The 22,344-nt window shown below is 41.5% G+C and overlaps 1 protein-coding gene across 19 annotated transcripts in view; it reads right to left on the bottom strand.

Annotated features, from left to right (window-relative positions):
- Nucleotides 1–22,344, bottom strand: part of KIAA1217 (KIAA1217 ortholog) — a 755,207-nt gene that overhangs the window by 235,488 nt on the left and 497,375 nt on the right. The window contains exon 2 of one of the 19 annotated variants that reach the window (XM_086714736.1): nucleotides 8,248–8,396. The exons of the other annotated variants lie outside the window; for them this stretch is intronic. The gene's annotated coding sequence lies outside the window, so the exon portion shown is untranslated. The remainder of the gene's footprint in view (nucleotides 1–8,247; nucleotides 8,397–22,344) is intronic. 19 annotated transcript variants of the gene reach the window in all.

A 22,344-nucleotide genomic window follows, 5' to 3' on the forward strand; every position in this document is an offset into this window, starting at 1 on the left:
GAGTATAAATAAATATCCATGAGTCTATATGGATATTAATAATGGATTAAATAAATAAATGCGGAAGAAGAGACAAATCTCTCATGTAGAAGAAGCCCAAATAATTTATGTGAATAAACTAGATGACCTTGGGCGTGGTGATGAGGTTTTAGATAGAATGCCAAAGGCACGATATATGAAAGAAATAACTGACGCGTTGGACTTCATTATAATTAAAACCTTTTGCTCTGTGAGAAACAATGTCAGGAGAATGAGAACACAAGCCACAGACCCGAAGAAAATATTTGCAAAGGACACATCTGATGAAATACTTGTTATCCAAACTATACAAAGAACTTCTAAAACTCAACAATAGGAAAACAGACAACCCAATAAAAAATGGGCCAAAGACCTAAACAGACACCTCACTGAAGAAGAGATACGAATGGCAAATAAGCATATGTGAGGACGTTACACATCAGGTGTCATCAGGGGGTACAATTTGAAACGAGAACAGATACGACTACACCCTATTGGAATGGCAGAAATCTGGAACACTGACAGCAGCAAAAGCTGGCAAGGCTGTGGAACCATAGCCTTGTGGAACCTCTCACTCATTGTTGGTGAAGATGCAAAATGGTACAGCCACTTTGGAACACAGTCGGGTGGTTTCCTACAAAACTCAACACACTCTTAGAATACATACAGCAAGCGTGTTCCTTGACATTTACCCGAAGGAGGTGAACACTTGTGTCCACACAAAAACCTGCTTATGGGTTTATAGAAGCCAAAACTTTGAAGCAACTAAGATGTCCTTCAATGGGTGAATGAGTTCATGAGCTGTGGGACATCCAGACAATGGAATATTATTCAGCACTAAAAAAAAAAAAAACAACTGAGCTATGAAGCTATGAGAAGACACGAAGGAAACTTAAATTCACATTATGAAGTAAAAGCAGCCAATTTGAAAAGGCTACACACTGTATGATTACAACTATGTGACATTCTAGAAAAGGCAATGCTGTGGCAAGATCAATGGTTCCCAGGGGGTGGGAGTAGGGAGAACAATGATTAGGGGAAGCACAGAGGATTTTTAGAGCAAGGAAAATACTCTATATGATACTGTGATGGTGAATACATGGCGTTATACCTTTGCCCAAACCCCTACAATGCAGGACACCGAAAGAAAACCATAATGTAAACCGGGGACTCTGGGAGATTATGATGTGTCACTATAGGTCAGTCAGTTGTAACAAATGTAGCACTCTGGTGGGAGATGTTGATGATGGGGGAAGCTGTGTACACATGGGGGTAAGGCGGAAGGAGGGAAATCTCCATATATTTCTTGATTTTGTTATGAACCTAAAACTGTTCTAAAAATTGTCTTCACAAAAAACAAATTTTAAAAATACATCAAACAAGTCTCATTTGAGGGAGAGAATGCAAAATACCTGACCAGTACTCCTCCAAGTCACCAAAGTCACTAAGAACAGGCAAGTCTGGGGTGCCTGGGCGGCTCAGTCGGTTAAGCCTGACTTCGGCTCAGGTCATGATCTCGTCAAGCCCCAGGTCGGGCTCTGTGCTGACAGCTCAGAGCCTGGAGCCTGTTTCTGATTCTCTGTCTCCCTTTCTCTCTGCCCCTCCTCCACTTGCACTCTGTCTCTCTCTCTCAAAGATAAATATTAAACCAAAAAAAGAAGAGAAAAGGAAAGGAAAAGAAAGAAAAGGAGAAGAAAAAAGAGAAAGAGAAAGAGAAAAAGAAAAGAAAGAGAAAAAGAAAGAGAAGGAGAAAAAGAAAGAGAAGGAGAAAAAGAAAAAGAAAAAGAAAAAGAAAAAGAAAAAGAAAAAGAGAAAGAGAAAGAGAAAGAAAAAGAAAAAGAAAAAGAAAAAGAAAAAGAAAAAGAAAAAGAAAAAGAAAAAGTCTGAGAAACCGTCACACCCAAGAGCAGCCTAAGGAGACACGACAACTAAATGTACTGTGGGATCCTGGGACACAAATAGGATATTAGGTAAAAACTATGGAAAGTCGGATAAACTGTGAACTGTAGACATTAATATAATAATAATACATCAACACCAGTTCATTCATTGTGACAAATGTACTATGTGAGATGTTACTAATAAGGAAAACTGTGGGATGGGTATATGGGAATGGAAGTAACTTGGTAACTTTTCCTGTAAATCTAAAGTTATTCTAAAGTAAAAAGTTTTTTAAAAATATAGAAATCAAGGTTTGAAAATTACATTATATTCTACCAAATACTACATATCAGAGTTCTATTCTGAATAAATAAAAAATGTTGATTTGAAATAAGCTATCAACGCACCAACCCAAGGAACATTATTCCTCACATGTGTTGAGATAACACTATTTGAATATAAACACCAATTTCTCTCAAATACTTGATAACTCTGTTTTCCTAAACAGAAAAATATACATCGTAAATTGAAAGATTATAATTAGATTTAGTCTCCTATTGAAATAGTTTGTGTGCGAGGAGAAGGTCATTTTCAACCGAGAATGCAGGCAAATTTCAGTTTCAGTGGTGTAGTTCAGCACCTTTCATTTTGCTTCCTAGCACCCTGTCACTCTATAGCTCCCCTACCAGAGAGGTGTATGTGTTACAACTGATGAACCTGCACTGACATATCATAATCAGCCAAAGTCCACCTTTGCACCCCAGATTATTCCAGAAATTTTGTCCTTGAAACATGGAACCTCATTTCTGGCCAACTCAGGCAAGTCATGGTCTTAGTCCTGTTTAGAATTCATTGGCATGAACCCCATAAAACCGCAGACATTTGCCTGTCTGACATGTGTAAATGTCTGTTTCATATAGTTCCACATAAAAGACCACCATTCTGAGCCCATCACTAGTGGCGAATGATTTAATCAATTGTGCCTACTTAAGGAAGCTTCCCTAAGAAAATCCAATCATGAAAACCCAGAAGGGGTTCAAGAGCTTCCAGGCTGGTGAACCAGAACTCTTCCCGTGCCCCGCGCAGGGCTCCAAACTTCACAGGGACAGAACTTTGTTCCAGATCTTGCCTATGTATCTCTTCATCTGGCTGTTGATCCATAGCCTTTAATATTCTTTGCAATAAACAAGTAATAGAATGAGTTAAAAAAAAAAAAAAAGACTTCAACCTTCAACATTCCTTTCTAGAGAAACGCCAATGATAACCTGAGCACACAGGAACCACACCCACCTCTTTAAACCTAGCCTCAGGAGCCCAAGCTCTCCATGGCATTAAAAATGATAAGGGTCTATGTGTTCATTTTATTTCAGGGAGTCATTTCTTCAACACGGTAAGTCTTCACTGAGCCTTGCACACCATGAATCTTCAAATTAGATTTTAAAAAGTCAAAACATCAAGGGCGCCTGGGTGGCTCAGTCGGTTGAGCCACCGGCTCTTGATTTCAGCTCAGGTCATGATCCCCCCAGGGTTGGGGGATCAAACCCCATGTCCGGCTTCACACTGGGCATGCAGTCTGCTTAAGATTCTCTCTCTCTCTCTCTCTCTCTCTCTCTCTCTCTCTCTCTCTCTCTGCCTTTGGCCTTCTCCCCACCCCACCCCGGCTCTCAATAAAATAAAAAATAAAAAGGGGAGCCTGCGTGGCTCAGTCAGCTAAGCAATGGACTCTTGGTTTGGCTCAGTTCATGATATCACAGTTTGTGAGACCTAGCCCCACATCAGTCTCTGCACTGACAGGGCATAGTCTGCTTGGGATTCTCTCTTTCCCTCTCTCTCTGCCCCTCCCCCTGCTCATGCATGCTCTCTCCCTCTCTCTCCCTCTCTCTCTCAAAATAAATAAACTTTAAAACTAAAAATAAATAAATAAAAATTGAAAAATAAAATAAAAAAATAAAGTCAAACATTAAACCTGAAGACCCAAATGAGAGATTCTCCTTAGAACATCAGAGCTACAATCACCAGATGAACTTGAGCCTGCTCAATACTGCTCACTATTATTTCTGTCCACTAGCAGTATTATTTTCCCTTTTTTACCGTAACAACATGTTTCACACATAACTTTTCCCTTCTGGCACTGCAAAAAAGAAGCAAAAGGTTCTAACCGGAGTTAATTGGTGACTTTTTTTTTCTACTTTAGATTTATTACATTTTAGCTTTAGAAGTTTTCACATAAATTTCAGATTCCTAATGATAGGCTGTAATTACTTTGTTTAATTGTAATAAAATAAATATTTTAATAACTATGTATATTGAATATGCAGAATTCATAAGCCTTTGGTTTGGAATATCTTTCTCATATGCTCTTTTGCAAAAACCCTTCATTATTTTTCGCAGACACTTAATTTTCTAGATAAATTTTCTACATACTCATTAATCATCGATATCTCCCTACTGAATGGTAACACCTCCACTTGAGTAATATTGTAGATCGTATAGTGAAGTGTTAATGGCAATTATGACAGAGTCAGATGCCACCAGTGCCAAAGGACTTTAAAACCAAGGATGCTACTATGCTCTTGGCTCCAGCAAATTATATAATGGACAGAGCAAATTTTTTTGATACAGATACAAAACACAGATATAAGGGACCGGAAGGAGAAAACTCTTAAGTCCCTAATTCCTACCTTGTCTTTTCCCCAATCATAACCATTAATTTGAGCCCACCCTCAGCAGATTCAGCTGCCTCCACTCTTCATCAGTGGTGCCTTCACTGTCAGCAATCTCCAACCTCTTTTTTTAATTTAAAATCAAAGAGGTCGGTGGCCACTCAATGAAGGTGAATATCTATCTAGTATGACGTTGTAAAGCATGCTGGTGCTAACTCCCAATTCATTTCACAAGGAAGATCTGGCTGTTGGAATCAGTGGACCCAAAAATCATGGTGCTTTGGTTCAATCTTGATTTTCTAGAACAAAAGTCATGACTTGAGCTGGCACTGGTGATTTACAGTAGCCAATGGCCAACCTATATGCGATGAAGCCAGGTGCAATACTGGCTCCTCTTATATCAAAACCAGGCCATAAAACCAGGAGCGCATTCACCTACAGTGGTAAATCCTTGAAGGCGGAGACTTTGCAATGTAGTTTTCCTATTGATCATGGGATACTTTGCAGATTAGGTGACTTTCTGATGGAGATGGTGAGGGTTATGACATGCCACATAGCCAGCTGGAATTTTCTACAACTGCATGAAACAAACAATGGACTCTAATTGTCCATCACATAGTTAACCTGGAATCTCTGATATACGTAAGGCAGAAGAATTGCAATTATTCCTAAAAGTGTTATGACAGGGTAAATGTACATTTACTACTTGAAGACAGTCTCTAAAGTTGGGATTTGATAAACATCAAAAAGGGATCAGAGCTGAAATACGATGAATCTTCCATTTTAAGAGGATATGAATGAAGTTAAAAATTTATATCCCTTATTTGGATGACTTGAGAATGTGCTAATGAAATAGTGACAAATTAAAAAGGTTCGAGTATACCAAAAGATCCCACTTTTGTCTAAAAATATCTGTGCCTGGATAAAATACTGAAAATCACAAACAAAAATGTTAACTCGGATTAGTTCTAGGGGATGGGCCTATGAGGGAATATTTTTCATATTTTTCAAATGTTTTAGCCACAATAAAGAACAACTTAAAAATCAGCAGTGACGCCATTCCAAAAAACCTAGTTCTGTCCACCCTAACAAAACTGAAGCTGGGGATTTAGTACAAGTCCCTCTGAAGGGCGTATTACATCAGGCAGGATGGATCAGAATAGAAAGGATACGCACTCAGATCCAGAGTGGGGGAAGGTCAAATGCAACCCCCCGCATCCACAGGACAGGCAGATGCTGGCAAGATGACTGATGGCTTTCTGGAAAGCTAGGGCATTTCAGTATTGTATTCTGTCCAACCAGATGAAACTGAGGACTTGCTCCCCTTTATGCTGTACGAGCACAGATCTCCTGGAGGAGGTCATGAAGTGACCTAAGGCTCCAGAAAGAGTGTGCATGCCTTAGTCATCAGAGCCTCAGGCACAAATAAGGGATGAGGCACCACCTCATCTCTCATCGCACAACCAACACATTCACTGTGAATTAGCAAGATGTTAAGTCCCTTCACGTTATGGTGCCATTAACTTGTAAACTGAGGCACAATAGGGGATTTGGTCTTAGGGCCTTCTAGTCTGAGTTATCTTGCTAAGAAATTAAATTAAATGCGTGTTGGACACAGCATTCCTTTTATATTCTTGGCTTTCTGTAAGATCTAGGATCATTAACTGTGCCAATTTCCTCTCAGAAACTACTGTAAATAAAGGGTCCCAAATAGAAATGCAATTTGGAGACAATAAGATAAGAGTCAGTTTTTCAAAGACAGAACACAGTTTTCTCAATGTGCATGTTGGATGGTTTTGTATGGTCTTTCCTGACCCAGGGACTGAAGCACAGCCTTTTAAAAAATGTTAAACTGAACACCAGTGACTGCTGAGAAGTCTTTCTTCTTATGCACACAGAGAACTTATCCTCATTGCTAATCATACAGGAAATCTTTGCAATGCTGAGGGGTGAACATAAATGCCAAGCATCCCAAACATTAATTTTGATTCCTGTACCCTTTCTGCAAACCTGGAGCGCTCCAGAGGTTTAAATTAAAACGTCCTCCATGCTATTGAAGAGAACACATACACAATTATGAACAACTGGATTTACCTGCAGACTAAAACCTTTTGGTTCTACTTTCCCTGCAAAGTAAGAGATGCAAGTGAGGCATGGCCAGGAGAACTCAAATCGTACACCCTGAGAGGTAAATTTCATAATCCTCTGAAGAACAATGTTTGATCACAGAGCTCTTCATCACTTAGACATCAGATTTTGCTATTGGTGGGCCTTGACCTATGTAAACAATTTCCCTCAAAAATGTTTTACTTTCCTAGAATATTTTGTCTCCGTAAAGTCCGCCTCGCCATCTTTCTAAACCCATCAACATTTGCTTTATGAAAACATAATTTGGGGGGTTTTACCAGCCAACACAAAAATGTAGAAAATTCCCTAAGCTTTCTGTTTACCCTTCCTAGCTGATCGATACAACTAAGAAAACTGGTAGAAGGCAAAGAGGTCTTCTGAGAAAGTATTCATCTTTTCTGGTGGTGCCTCACTGCGTAAAGGGTCTGTCCTATGACCACATCTCTGCCCGCTCCCCTTGGTCATCCCATCCACTCCCTGGATTTCGGATGATCTATATGCAGGTAACTCTCAAATCAACACCTCTCGCTCACATCTCTCTCCTGGGCTTTACCTTGTGCTGCTGAACTGCCTAATGGACATCTTCCCTCCAAAGTCCTATGCAATCCCAAACACAGTGGCCAAAACCAAATTCCTTATCTACTTCAACCTCTCAAACAGCTCCCGCACCTTTTGAAAGGCACCATCATCCATCCTGATGTCTATGCTAGAAACTTGAAGTCAGCTGTCTCCTGTCTCTCCTTCATCCTTCACTTCCACCCCCCAAATCCTGTTGATTTCAACTTCTTAATGCACCTTGAATCCATCCTCTTCTCTCCAACCTCCTTGCCACTGCATCTACCCTGGATCAGGCTCTCCTTTGTCACGCAGGGATACCACAACAGCCTGATGCCAACTGTCCCAGCCTGCTGTCTGACAACTGCTTCCTGACCCTGGAGTTCATCTGACCTCCACCTTGCAACCAGTGGGCTTTGTAAAAGCAAATCCATGCCTAAAACCTTCCAATGGCTCTCTACTACCCTCACCATAAAGTCTAGACTCTTTGACATGGCCTCGTGGTTCTGCACATCCTCCCTCTCCCCACTTCCAACCAGGCCCTGAGACCCATCACATCCTGTTACCTGTGCTCAGTGTCTTGAACCTTCCTTGTTCAGCTCCACGAAAGACCCATGCTCTTTTCCCTCCAGGCATCTGCATAAGTGCCTGTGTCCCTAGAAGCCCAGGCCTCTCTCTCTCCTTGCCTGGCTCCCTTATCTTTCACAGCTCAGTGGAGAGGATTCTCTTTCAGGGAAAAGTTTCCTACCCCACAAGTACGGCTTTAGAAGTCCCTTCTATGTGCCCCCGTGTTGCCAACTTCTTCTGTTATCACAGCACTTCTCACAGTCTATTTTAACTACCTGTTTGTTTGCTGTCCCACTAGATGGTAAACACCAGGTTACCCTGTTTCTTTTACTCCTTTTGTCTCCCTAGTGCCTGACATAACCCCCAGATGAGAGCCAGCAGCCAAACATTTGCTGAATGGATGAATGAGACTCGATACAAGGGTGCCGCCACTTACCTAATGCCCACCGCATGGCAGCAACCTGCCAGATGCTTTGAATAGATTATCTCTTATTCACACAACTCTGCAAGCTCTGTAGTCTTTTTGAACATTTCACAGACGAAGGTCGGCAGAATTAAAACAGTCTTCTCCAAGTCACACCGTTCCTGAGTGAATTGAAAACCAGGTCTGTGTAGTTTCAAAATTGCCTGCTTATCTCCCTGCAAACACCGTCTCTCCCTGAAGCCTGTGCACAATGACCAGCGTTCTATGCTTTGGGCCTCACGGAGTAATTCTAATCCATCTTCTAACTGACAGTCTTTTCACAAACGAAGACTTTCCAGGAGCTGCCGGTTACGCTGACCCTCTGCACCCCCACCGTGGCTTGGCCCCTCACGCTTCTCCCTGGTGCCTCTAACCCTCTCCAAAGTGGCTCATCAGGGCCTAGCTTGCCCTGGCTATTTTCGCACAGAGCCTAAGAGGTGCCACCACGCTTTAAAGCATCTCAGCCATGACAGCTTCCTTGACTGCCAAGACCACGCATCAACAGGACAAAAGGTGGAAACCACACAGTTGTCATCCGAAAGCACCATGAAGCAAAGCCAGCGTGCACTGCTTCATCACAGGGGACGATGAACCCAAGGCCTGGCTGCTGGCTGGCAGTGCTTCTGCTGCCCTTTGACACCTGTCTGCTCGGGTGAGGGAGAGTCAGAGAGATGACATGGGAGAAATCTAGATAGCAGGCAGGCTTCGGTCTTCCTTCTCAAAGACCACCTGGGGCAGCAACTCCTCCTATTCTGTTCATGTGGCTTTCGTCCAGAAGGGAGAATTGCCACAGACTGGCAGCTCCATTGCATATGGGAGCAGCTCCAGGTCCACCCCAGAAACATACGAATTATCAGAAATAAATTCAGGGGCACCTGGCCGGCACGGTCAGTAGAGCATGCGACTCTTGGTCTCGGGGTCATGTGTTCAAGCCCCACACTGGGCATAAAGCTGACTTAAAAGTAAACAAATAAATGAATTCAGCAATCCAGAAAAGGCCATTCCCTGGAACTAACAAATCCAGGCTAAGAGTGGACACGGTCTGTGTTTGCAAAGTGATCCCCTTTTGATCAGGTAAGAGTTAAGACTTGGTTTGAACACAACGAAGATTTCCAATCTACAAAACTAGGGATGGGATTGTAAGGGGACAACACATTTGAATATTGGCTTAAAAGTTTTTGAAAAATTCACACCCAGATTTCCATAGGATTTAGTAGCTAGCTCAGAAACAGTACGGGATGTTCTCAAGCCAAAGCAGAAGTAGGTGGAATTTTAAGTCGCTTTGTCTTTAACATTTCTGAAATGACCTTCCATTTTCAAAGGATATCAAAGCAGAAATGCCATATAATTTCCTTTGTGTTTCTGCGATCTGTTCAATGACATCAGTAAGATAGATGATCAGCAAATAGCATCTAACTCCCTTTGTACCATTATTAGAATAACATGTAAAATGATATGAAATGAAACAGCACTGATTCCAATAACCTTGTGGTCCAATTCAATCAATTTCGCTGAACAAGAGCAAAATCCACAGCAAGCACTCAAGCTGTTGAGTTTATGAATCAGATTCAACTTCTCTTCCACACGGGAGCGGGTCTGGGTCAAAAGAGAAAGGGTGGGGACTGGGACAGCATCTGCCTCCCCCATAAAATTCATGTCAACACTGTCAAGTTCACTGGAGGGCTGAATCTGGAAGAACAGGTTAAAAAAGAATATAAAAGGAGCAAAGAAGGCATAAGGGAGGGGCAAGACTCCTGCTGCAGTCTGCCCCTGTCACATCATAATTGCAAATACACTCTACTTCGGAAAATTCTATCAAGAACCAAATAACACTGATGCTAAAAGTCAACAAAGCCAATAGCATCAATCTCACCTGTATTTTTTTTTGTCTGGTCAAAAACAATTTTTTAGTGAGGTATAATTGACAGATAAAATTTTACGATATTTAAAATGTGTACATCATTCACCTGTATCATAAGTAAAGGCTTAATGGGAAAGAAAGATACTAGAAATGACTGTATTATCATACAATTAATCCTCATTAGTCACAGATTCCATATTTGCAAACTCACCCAATTGCTGAAATTTATTTGTACCCCCCACATTGATGCTTTCAGCCCTTCTGTCGTCATTTGCTGGCATCTGCAGAATGAACACGCTCCCAGCTGATGTCCAACAAGGCCACATTCTGCCTTCTTGTTTTAGCTCTCACACCATTAAAAAATTCTTGGGGCACCGGGGTGGCTCAGTTGGTTAAGCATCTGACTTCGGCTCAGGTCATGACCTCATGGTTCGTGAGTTCGAGCCCCGTTCAGGCTCTGTGCTGACAGCTCAGAGCATGGAGCCTGTCTTCAGATTCTGTGTCTCCCTCTCTCTCTGCCCCTCCCCTGCTCGCACTGTCTCTCTCTCTCTCTTTCTCTCAAAAATAAATAAAACATTTAAAAAAAATTTTTTTTAATTCTTTCTGCACACTGTTTAGTGCCATGTTTCCCACATGTTTTCTTTCCCCCTCCCTTTTTTTTTTTTGTGATTTCACTACTTAAAATGGCTCCCAACTGTGCTGAAGTTCTGTTTAGGTTCCAAAGTGCAAGAAGGCTGTAATGTGTATATGGACAAGACAGTTGTCTTAGATAAGCTTCATTCACGCATGATTTACAGCACTGTTGGCCACAGGTTCATCATTAATGAATCACCAATGCATATTATATAAGGGGTTTTCAAACAGAAATACATGGGAAACAAGGCTTTGTGTTAACTGGTTGATAAAATGTTGTGACCAGAGGCTCTTGGGAACCTCACCTTGTATTTCCCCCTAGGAAATCCAGTATTCTGTAATAAATTCAGTATTCACTAATTCAGTGTTTACAGCAATTTATAGAACAAAACTACTGCAAATCACATGATAACATAACTACTGCAAATCACAAGAATCCACTGTGTTTTCAAATTATAGCAAAAATGTCACCAATACGTAAGACAGTACTTGGAGGCAAAAAAGCAAAGTATATATACAGATAGTTAGTTCATCTTTTTTACTTTATTTCAGATTTACAAATTGGACAATCTCTGATCACTGGCTTATGTTGGATACTTATGTGGTCCTCTAAATTATGATGTTTTACTAGAAATCAGTCATAATTGTTAGGATGAACTCCTGAACATAATGTATATTTTCATGTTAAATTCTCAAAAGGAGGATCTCACAGGTGCGCTATTCATATTCACTGGAGAGTTAAGGCTTCAAGACGTCAAATCTAGTCTTAACCTATTCTGTAAACTAAGACTAGTATAAACTCACTCTGCAAATCTGCTATTTACCTAAAGCATGAAATGTTAGGCCACCATTTCAACTCAGGAGCAATGTGGTCGTTCCATCTATTATCCAGTCCAGGCCACATGGCCTATGCTATCCAAGACCTTTTATTTTTTTACGGAAATCTAAAATTCTTTTTTTTAATGTTTTATTTATTTTTGAGAGAAAGCGAGAGAGAGAGCACAGGAAGGGCAGAGAGAGAGGGACACAGAGGATCCAAGGGGGGCTCTGGACTGAGAGCAGAGAGTCTGCTATAAGGCTCGAACCCACAAGCCACGAGATCACGACGTGAGTCGAAGTCAGGCGCTCAATCGACTGAACCACCCAGGCATCCCTGGAAATCTGAATTTCAACAACAAGATTATTAGAAGAAAAACAGACTAATCCTCTTGATATAGACTAAGTAAAAGTTCTTGTTAGCACCTTTGTAACAATTTTCTCTTGTCTGATTTGGGTACTACTTTGTTAAATCTATTTCCAAGGTTTTTTAAAAGAAAACAATAGCTGGATTTTCTTATCACCAAGTCTTAGAAAAAGCATTCATTATTCCCCCAAATTACCCAATAATATTAGACCAATCTGAAAATAAACATCAGTCACCTCAGGTCTTCCCCTGACTTAAAAATTTCTAGTTATTTGCATAAAATCAATTCAGAGAAATGTGTGCTATTAGAACTACTCTGATAATATGTGGATCACAAACTATTATCTTATTATTTAATAATTATCTTATTATTATAATAATATTGTGAGATTTCAGTTGTTTTATGGCTTAAGGCATGTATTTCTAGGTCATTTGTGCTGTATTAAAGTTTTGCTCACACCAAATCGCTAAAATTAACAACTCAGGCAACAATAGATGTTGGCAGGGATGCGGAGAAAGAGGATCTCTTTTGCATTGCTGGTGGGAATGCAAACTGGAATGCAAACTCTGGAAAACAGTATGGAGGTTCCTCGAACAATTAAAAAGAGAACTATCCTACGACCCAGCAATGGCATTACTAGGTATGTATCCAAGGGATACAGGTATGCTGTTTCGAAGGGGCACACGCACCCCAATGTTTATAGCAGCACTCTTGACAACAGCCAAAGTATGGAAAAAGCCCAAATGTCCATTGACAGAAGAATGGATAAAGAAGATGTGAGATATATATATATATATATATACACAGAGAGAGAGAGAGAGAGAGAAGGAGAGGGAGAGCGAGAGAGAGAGAGAGTATTACTCAGCAATAAAAAAGAATGAAATCTTGCTATTTGCAGCAAAGTGGATGGAACTGGAGTGTATTATGCTAAGCGAAATTAGTCAGAGGAAGACAAATATCATACGACTTCACGCACCCGTGGAATTCAAGATACAAAACAGATGAACATAGGGGAAGGAAGCAAAAATAATATAAAAACAGGGAGGGGGACAAAACACAAGGGACTCTTAAATATAGAGAACAAACTGAGGGTTGCCGGAGGGGTTGTGGGAGGGGGCATGGGCTAAATGGGCAAGGGGCATTAAGGAAGGCACTTGTTGGGATGAGCTCTGGGTGTTACATGTAAGGGATGAATCATTAGATTCTACTCCTGAAATCATTATTGCACTATATGCTAACTAACTGGGATGTAAATTTAAAAAAACAAATTAATTGAAAAAAAAAAAAAAAGAAATGTCGCTGCACTGAGCGTCTGCTCTAATTAAGCTCAAGAACTTACATTTTTATGTTTGGGATTATTATTCACATTCTTGACTTGAGATAAGGATGGAGATACCCCATGTCACTCTCAAAGAGGTTCTAATTAAGGATGTGGCGCGGACCAGCTGTACACAGAGAGGAGGTCTTTTTGCGGGATCTTCACGCACTGAGATAGCAAGCTGGATGTGACAGATTCTGCCACGTCATCTGCCTCAAGTATTCCAAAAGGAAGAACCAAAAACACCCATGAAAGGGAAGTTGCAGGGTATAACTGGTTTCAGAGAAGATTGTTAATGCCTTGCATGGTCTAAGAACATCTCTAGAGGAAGGGGAATGAGAGAACGAGAAATACTTAATCTGGTGTTTATTTTTCAAGTGTTCTTTCCTGTTCACACTTTGCAAAAGTTAGTAAGAGTCTGATCTCTTGATAGTAACCATAGGGAACTTTACCAATCTCTCAACATAATTCTTACCGTGTCACTCCCTTGAGTTGGGCAAAATGAGACATCTTACACACACACACAAAAATGCCAGCTTCTCTCTCTTATATATTTAGTGTGGCTAAAATAACTCCTAGAAACTGGGAGTTTTCTCCATTTTTTAATATTTTTCCTTCACAAAGCCTGCTCTCCATAAATAGTCAACAGACCAATTGTCTAAGGGGCAGAAGGGCGTAGACTTTTACACAGTGGGAGTCCCCTGACATTCCTCAGGCAGTCAGAAACTTCTTTCTCAGAGCCCAGATCCCAGAGAAAGAATCAGACTGAAAGCTATTCCCCTGTTTGCTCTTTTCATTAAGACTTTTCAAAGAACACTTTATTCTAATGTACAGTTAGAAGCAAAGGAGAGTTAAGAATTCTTCCCCCAGGCAAATAACTCACAAGGGTTATGAAAAAAACCCCTTCAATATGATTTATTTCACAGGGATCACTGAGAAGTGTGTGGAAGCAGATCGTGGATGAAATTCCAAGATGGCTGTTAATGGCTGCCTTGAAAAAAAATAAGTGAAAAAATTTCAAAGACAATTATTTAATAAATCCATTACTATTTTAACAGCTATCTCAATTTGGCTGCAATGTGGTGACAATTTGTGGATGTACATTCAATCTGACTAGACTTGGACAATCAGTCAACCTCAGTATTTTATTCCCAGCAATGATGGAGCGACTTGGCGAAGGCAGGGCTCTGCAGAATGTGGTTTTGGGAACTCACGCTCTTCTCAACGGGTCAGTCACTCATGGAATTTTAGAGTTAAAGAAACCTCAGACATCGTTTCATACTGCATGCAACTTGAACATTTTTCCAACAGGTGAGATTACCAAAATCAAAAAAAAAAAAAGGAAGGGAGTGAGGTCACACATCGAGTTGGAAATAGGACTGGGCAAGACCGGAGCCCCCCTGCCTCCTGGCCTGGGGCTCCTAGCACCAAACAGGACTTTCAGTGAGCATTGTGGCCATCCCAGGGTGAGGAGTGAGTTTCCTGGTGGTTCCTCCAGATCTGATTTTACTGCCTAGACACAGCACATCTGTTACAGGAATGGGACCCTAATCATGTGGAGAGAAAGGAGTAGGAGGCCTGAGAGAACTTCTAATGCCATCGCCTGGCTAAGGGTAGAGAAATGCCAAGTTATCTCCCCACCTCAGACCCCCACACCCTCACCCATCACCGTCGTATTTTTTACTCTTGTGACTGTCCCCACAAACCTTGGTCTCTCTCTGTGTTTCTTGTGATCAGCCTAAAACAGAGGTGGGCTCTAAATGAACCTGGCAATGAGTGCTATTTTATCTTCTATGAGGGCAGGTCATACTTTTGAAAGGAACAATTTTTATAGAAGAGGTTGGAGAGGCAGGTACCCAAGGACTATATACAGTTAGAATGAGCTATGCACAGGGAAAAAAAATTGTTAAGAGGCCTCTGTGTGTACAATTCCATTATCCTTATTCTTCACGCCCTTAATAAAAAGCAAGTAATAACTAATGGAATGGAATGGAATGGAATAAAAAGCAAGATAACTAATGGAATGGTTATCCTTCAAGCCAAAATTAGCACTTGTGATCCGGAATCTCAGCCAGGATTCAGATGGCACGTTGGTTACACTGAGAGATTTTCCCAATATCTATTTCCACTAAACATCATTCCTAGAGAAGGGATTCCAAAACCCCATTTAACTCAGTCTCTTACCGGCACACCGGGGTGGCTCAATCAGTTAAGCGTCCGACTTCAGCTCATGATCTCACCATCCATGAGTTCGAGCCCCGCGTCAAGCTCTGCGCTGACAGCTCAGAGCCTGGAGCCTGCCTCAGATTCTGTGTCTCCCTCTCTCTCTGCCTCTCCCCTGCTTGCACTCTCTCTCTTTCATATAGATAGATAGATAGATAAATAAATAAATAAATAAATAAATAAATAAATAAATATTAAGTGAGTCCCTTATCAAAATGTTAATATTTTTTTCCCTTCAGAATGACACATTTTATGTCAATCAAAATAGAAAATAATCCTAGAATTAAATGGCATTTTTTTGGTAATTTTGATACCAAATTGAAAAAGAAGGCTTCAAAAGTGCTTTGAAAGTGGAACCAAAGTACTAATTAAAGGAAAAGTTACAGGAAAATTAAGAATAAGCTTTTTCCAGTGACACTGAACCTCAGTAATTTTCTCCACAAGGACTTGAAAACCCTGTAATTCTCACAGAAATCTGGCAATTTCACCCATTTTCCCTCAGAGGAATAAATAGAGAGCTATATGTTGTGGCTGGTAGTTCAAAGAAATAATGCTTTAAAACGGAAATGGGCAGTGGGGGTTGGGGGGGTGGAGCATGCCAGGATTACTCTATAGTATCCCTTCAGTTATCACCTTTATTTCCCATGCTTGCTAATTGGCAAGAAGATGAAAATAACAAAGATGCCATGCTTTGCGCAATTTAGCGACAGTGTATTCGATTTCAATGGAATGTGTGCACATGTGCACATGAATTGCCTTTATGACGATGGAGGAGCGGTCTGAGTATTTTAGCAGCCCACGTGTAACAGGAGAAGAGCGTCATCAGAACCTGGGGAGCGGGTACATGTGAGCCACAACTCATGCAAGTGTCACAGAGCTGGAAGAGACAGTGCTCAGTGACCACACTTACTCTCCACGTCAACGACAATTGCGGATACGGATCCAGGACAAGCATTCAAAATGTGAAACACTTACTCAAAACGATGATGAAAACTGATTGTTCTCTTTTGGAAATCAAGGAATGTATTAAGGATTTTCCATTACCAACACCTTCTGGTCTGGAAACAGACCAGACCAATGACTTGGATAAACCTGGAACCAGAACTCAGCAATCCATTTCCAGCACCCACTGCTCTCTCTCACTCACCCCAGGCTGGGGCACACTCTTCCCCAACTACACTGATTTGGGGTGGGTCTACGGCAGATGATGAGATGGGCGGAAGGGATAAGGGCAACTCGTACGACCACAGAAGTGAGATTTATTTAGTATTATATATAGCATGGGGCCCCAAAATTTGGAGGGGATGATTTGGCCCTCTGCAACTCCTAAAAGCACCCCTTGATAAGTATCTGCATTGTCTGAACATATCACAGAACTTCTTGAGGGAGCCAAACATATCCTCCGGCAGTGGGCTGCACGGAACAAAGACCAAGGGCTCTTTGTCCCAAAGCAACGTTTCTCCGAGAGAAAACCAACCCCACGCATTTCGCCTTCGGTGTGATCAGCCCTGAGTGAGTGGGTGCTCAGATCCAAATATTAGCTTTCATGTTTCTGCCAAAGTACAATTTGCTATATGCTTTTTGATGAATGTTTAAGCAGTCCTTTTCAAAATGGGCAAATCCTGGCAGGAGGTTAGCAAGTCAATTAATTGGCAGGGAGAAAGCAAAGTGCAGTCTTACACCTCATTTTAAAGAGTAATTTCAAACATAACAGGTTGTTGACATATGGTACACAGGGAACTGTTAGTCTGCCCAGTTTTGTGAAAAGCCAATATAAGAAATCTGACCTTTCTTCCCAAATGAACTAGGGAGTAGTGATTTGCCCCAGAACCCTTCCCTTTTCATAGACAGCATCCTGTTTTTGTTTTTTTGTTTTTGTTTTTATTGTGTCTTCCCCATAACTCACTGTTAGTCTAAGCACACTGATGATGAACTACCTGCTGGAGAAGGGAGCTTCAGGGCAGGAGAAGAGAGTTATAGGGTTAGCTACCACTGCCAGTGACTTGGGTAATCAGAAAGCACAGCATCTCTTTAATTAAACGTAAGATAATGGGAAATGTGTCTGCTTTATGAAAATTCATCCTACATCCAAATTTCAAGATTCCCTCTACTGTGAAATGTTAGGCAGACCATTCAGCAGAGTGAGCAGAATATTAAGTTGTTTCTAGATCAACACATGCCAAGCAGGATGCCTAGATTAAAGGAAAACAGATCTGCTTCAATCGTGGTCTTTTTCTCTCTTTAAAAGCATTATAAAACATATTAAGCACTAAATACTAAAATAATTTGACCCTTTACAAAAGCCTATTTAGGGGGCACCTGGGTGGCTCAGTTAAGCGTCCGACTTCGGCTCAGGCCATGATCTCATGGTTCGTGAGTTTGAGCCCTGCGTCGGGCTCTGTGCTGACGGCTCAGAGCCTGGAGCCTGCTTCAGATTCTGTATCTCCCTCTCTGTCTATCCCTCCCCGACTAGTGCTCTGTCTCTCAAAAATAAATAAATGTAGGGGCCCCTGGGTTGCCCAGTCGGTTAATCGTCCGACTTCGGTTCAGGTCATGAACTCATGGTTCATGAGTTTAAGCCCCACGTCGGGTTCTGTGCTGACAGCTCAGAGCCTGGAGCCTACTTCAGATTCTGTGTCTCCCTCTCTCTGTTCCTCCCCTGCTCGTGCTTTGTCTCTCTCTCTCTCTCTCAAAAATAAATAAAGATTAAAGATTCAAAATAAATAAGTAAATAAATAAATAAATAAATAAATGTAAAAAAATTTTTAAAGCCTATTTAGCTGTATTAGCAGCCTATTATTCTTTTAAGATCAATTCAAATACTCATTCTCTCTGAAGTCCTTCCAGATACTTATACCTGGGGAGAACTCTCCTCTGGGTTTCCCTATCATGCCTAACCCTTATTCCCCGCAGAAGATTTATTCCATCTGTTTTACATGTGTGGGTATATATACGTCTCTGCCACTGGACTGGAGATCCTTGAGAATGCAAATCATCTTTATTAATCTTTATGTTCCCATAGCTTCATGGACTCCTGACTTAGTGGATGTTTAATGAGAATTTATTATTATATTTATGAAGAGGAGGAAAAGCATAAAGTTTAAATAACTCAATCTCATTGTAATCAAAACGGACAAATGTCTACTCCAAGCGTCTCTCCTCCAATTACAGCTAGTTACATGATCACAGTAGCATCCCAGCAGGTTTTTTGTTTGTGTATGTGTTTGTTTGTTTGTTTTGATTTCTTTCATCCAGTTGCGGGGTGGCAGGGGGGAGTTGATTAACGGCATAATCGCCAAAAGTAATGGTACCCGAGAAAAAGAAAAGATGAAGTGTTTGGACAATCAATAAAGAATTATTAGTCCTTGATCCTATTAATAATATAGGAAATCACTTTTAGGTTGGTGTTCATTGTAAACAAACCACTTTATAGGTGGATGCAGTGTCAATAATGGGGTTATCCAGGGGCATCTGGGGTAGCTCTATCGGTTAAGTGTCCGACTTGATTTCGGCTCAAGTCATGATCTCACGGTTCATGAGTTCAAGCCCCACTTCGGACTCTGCGCTGACAGTGCGGAGCCTGCTTGGGATTCTCTCTCTCCCTCTCTCACTCTGTCCCTTCCCAGCTCACTCTCTCTCTCTTGCTGTCAAAAAAATATAAACTTTAAAAAAGCAATGCAATCTCAATAATAAAAATAAAACTTGAAAATTAAAAAAATATATATTAATCCTATTAAAGGATACACTTCTCATGATGAGCACTGAAGAACGTATAGAATTGCTGAACCCCTATATTGTACACTTGAAACTAACCTAACACTGTGTGTTAACTGTACTGAAATTAAAATAAAAAACTCAATAAAAATATTTTCCCCCCAAAAATTGGTCTTTTCAGATCCAGATTTGGAACTGAATATAATGTGGTCTCCAATGTTCTGCATAAAACAAAGCATGTTTTGCCCTTTTCCCTTTGGATTTGTATGTTCTCCTTCCCGTCCTCTGAAGGTAACTCCCGAGTCCTTTCACTTCCTCTCTGGCTTTCCTTATTCACACTTTGCTGACTCCTTATCCCACACACAGGCTATGTCAGGCCCCCCATTTAACCTCCCTAATCTGTTCTTTTTTCAAAGTTTACTTCTTTATTTAGAGAGAGCAAGAGTAGGGGAGAGGCAGAGAGAGAGAGAGAGAAAGAGAGAAAGCAGACTCCAAGCTGTCAGCTTGAGGAACCCCATGCAGGGCTCGAACTCACTCATGTGGGATCATGACCTGAGCCAAAATCAAGAGCTGGATGCTTAACTGACTGAGCCCCCCAGATGCCCCTCCTAATCTGTTCGTAACACTCACCACAGTTCTAATTATTTCACGACTAATTCCCCCCTTAAGAAGAGGGAAGTGCCATCTTGCTTACTGTGGGACGTCCATGCCTCTCACAGTACCCAGTACACACTCAGTCTCTCGGTTCTGTGAATGGAGGGGAAAAGGGAAGGAAGGAAAAGAAAAACTTTCACAGGAAGATAGGTGGGACAAAGACATTAAGACAGGAAACAGATAGCTATGGCTGGACCCACTGTCTCCTCACCCTCCACTCCTCTGACTCTGAGCTGCTTTAAGAAAGAAGTCTTTGTTCAAACGGTCTTGGGATAAAGACAAGAGCTTCGAAAAGAGAGCTGAGAGGAAGGCTGAATATGGGGCAGGGTATGGTGGGGGATGAAGTGTGCGTGCTAATGTGAGGAGGAAAGTCACAGTGTTGTCAGTTGTAAAAGATTTTTAAAATATTTTCTACAGGACCACACTCCCACATAGCAGCATTGCCAAGGTTATTTGACCCGAGTGCAATGTAGGCGGATCTGAGACCATGTATAGGACTGATTTAGGCATTAGTTCTAGTGGAAGACACAAAGTCTTCAAGTCCAGATAAATTATGAAGGCCACGGCAAATGTCTCTGTATTAAATTGTCAAGACCAACACAACAGTAAATCCAGATTAAAATAACTTCAGAAAAACTTTGATGATACATGTGGTGTCAGATAGCTGCTTTCCCTGCTCTTTACAAATCCCCCCGTTGTCCTCATATGACAGGTATTGTCCCAACTATCCCCTGCAATCAACCTTTGAAGGAAGAGAAGGAAAGATAGATATGATCGCCCACAGTTAAATGGTTTCCTAGAGTAGCCTATGGCACCCCCTTTATTTATGTGTGTACTTTTCTCTTCTCCTTCTTCTTCTTCCCCTTTTTTTCCCTCTTCCTCTTCCTCTAACTCCTCCTCCCCTTCCTCTCCTCCTCTCCCTCCACCTCCTCTCCCTCCCCCTCTTCCTCTTCCTCCTCCTTCTTCTTTGAACTCTAAAGCTGGTATTACTAGTTCAACACACTAATATAGACCTCAGCTTTCATCTCCTTACACAAGTGTGTCAATTTGATAAAATCTGAACCTGTCTGCTTTTGTTTCTTCTCGACTCTTCCTTTCCCAAATTACCATTTGGGTGTCTGTTCACTAGCAGATCCTTCCAAAAGCCATCTTGATCCCGTCCCTCTCAAAAAGCTAGAAATATAACAAAATAGGGAAGACTGAATTTTAAGCACTCTTACACACTTTCGACCTTTACTGTGTGTGTTCTACCTGGCCTGCTTGCCTCAGAGCAAAGAAAGAAAAATCACTCTGTAATCGCTGTATGGACTTGAGGTGTGTGATTGAGTGTGCATCTAGCTATAAATCTATAATTACCCTACGACATTTTATTATTTTTTGTTTCAAAAGTTTTTAAAATAATTATTTTTGAGAGCAAGAGAGAGCGAGCAAACAAGAGAGGGGCAGAGAAAGAAAAAAGGATCTGAAGCAGGCTCCAGGCTCTGAGCTGTCAGCACAGAGCCAGACGCGGGGCTCGAACCCACAAACCATGAGATCATGACCTGAGCCAAAGGTGGACGCTTAACCGACTGAGCCACCCAGGCACCCTTACCCTACAACATTTTAAATACTCCTCCCAAACCTTCTATTCGGTGGGCAAAAAAAAGGTTTTTTTTTTTCATAATAAAAATGTTAGAGGCTCCACACAGAAATGCAAACCTAAATTCACTCAACTAGGTAAGGCCCGTCAGCAACAACTCCAGTCTCAGAAAGAAACAGCCCCTCAAACCTAAAAGAGAAATGCTTATTGGTTAGCCTCACAAACACACATGGGAAACGAAAAGCTAAATATCTTTACCTGGAAAACAAGGTCCTGAGAGGCTAAAATACCTTATCAGAGTCAAGAGGGCAGAAGTGGTAGAAATTTGGCTTTCAGGAACCCAGAATGCCTCCCTTAAGACGTTAAAGACACCAGCCAGGCTCTCCTGGAGTGGCTGAAACCCAGGCAGGAACATACCCAATGCGGCAAGCACGTCCCACAAGAGCTGAGCACAATGGAGTGAGTGACCCAAGCCTTCCCTCCTCCCCCAAAATGGCCTAGCGTTGTTGTGCTCGTTTTCAATTCTAAGCTTCTTTCTTGCCGACTCTTCCCTCATAGCCACTAACAAACAGGAGTAGCAGTGAATGGTTAAGGAGCCCAGTGGGAGAATTTATAAAGAGATGCTAATCTTCTGTGGGTATTTCTGCATACAGAGACAAAGGAGAGGAGTAAGGCAGGAGGCAGGGAAAGAGGGAGGGAGGTTGACCGAGCATGCCAGGCTTCGGGTGAAGCCCTGACACGCACATGCACACACTCATGTATCACCTCTGTCTGGGACAGAGAAGCAGGAAGACCAGAACGGGCGACCTCGGCACAAGGAGGTGCCAAGACACAGAGGAGTCTTCCTGCTGGGAGCACTCTCTAGGTGGGTGAAGTTTTGCCCCGGTCCACGATACAGAAGTTA

The sequence above is a fragment of the Puma concolor genome, chromosome B4 (assembly GCF_028749965.1).
Source record: "Puma concolor isolate L17-30 chromosome B4, mPumCon1.1.hap2, whole genome shotgun sequence".
Lineage (NCBI taxonomy): Eukaryota > Metazoa > Chordata > Mammalia > Carnivora > Felidae > Puma > Puma concolor.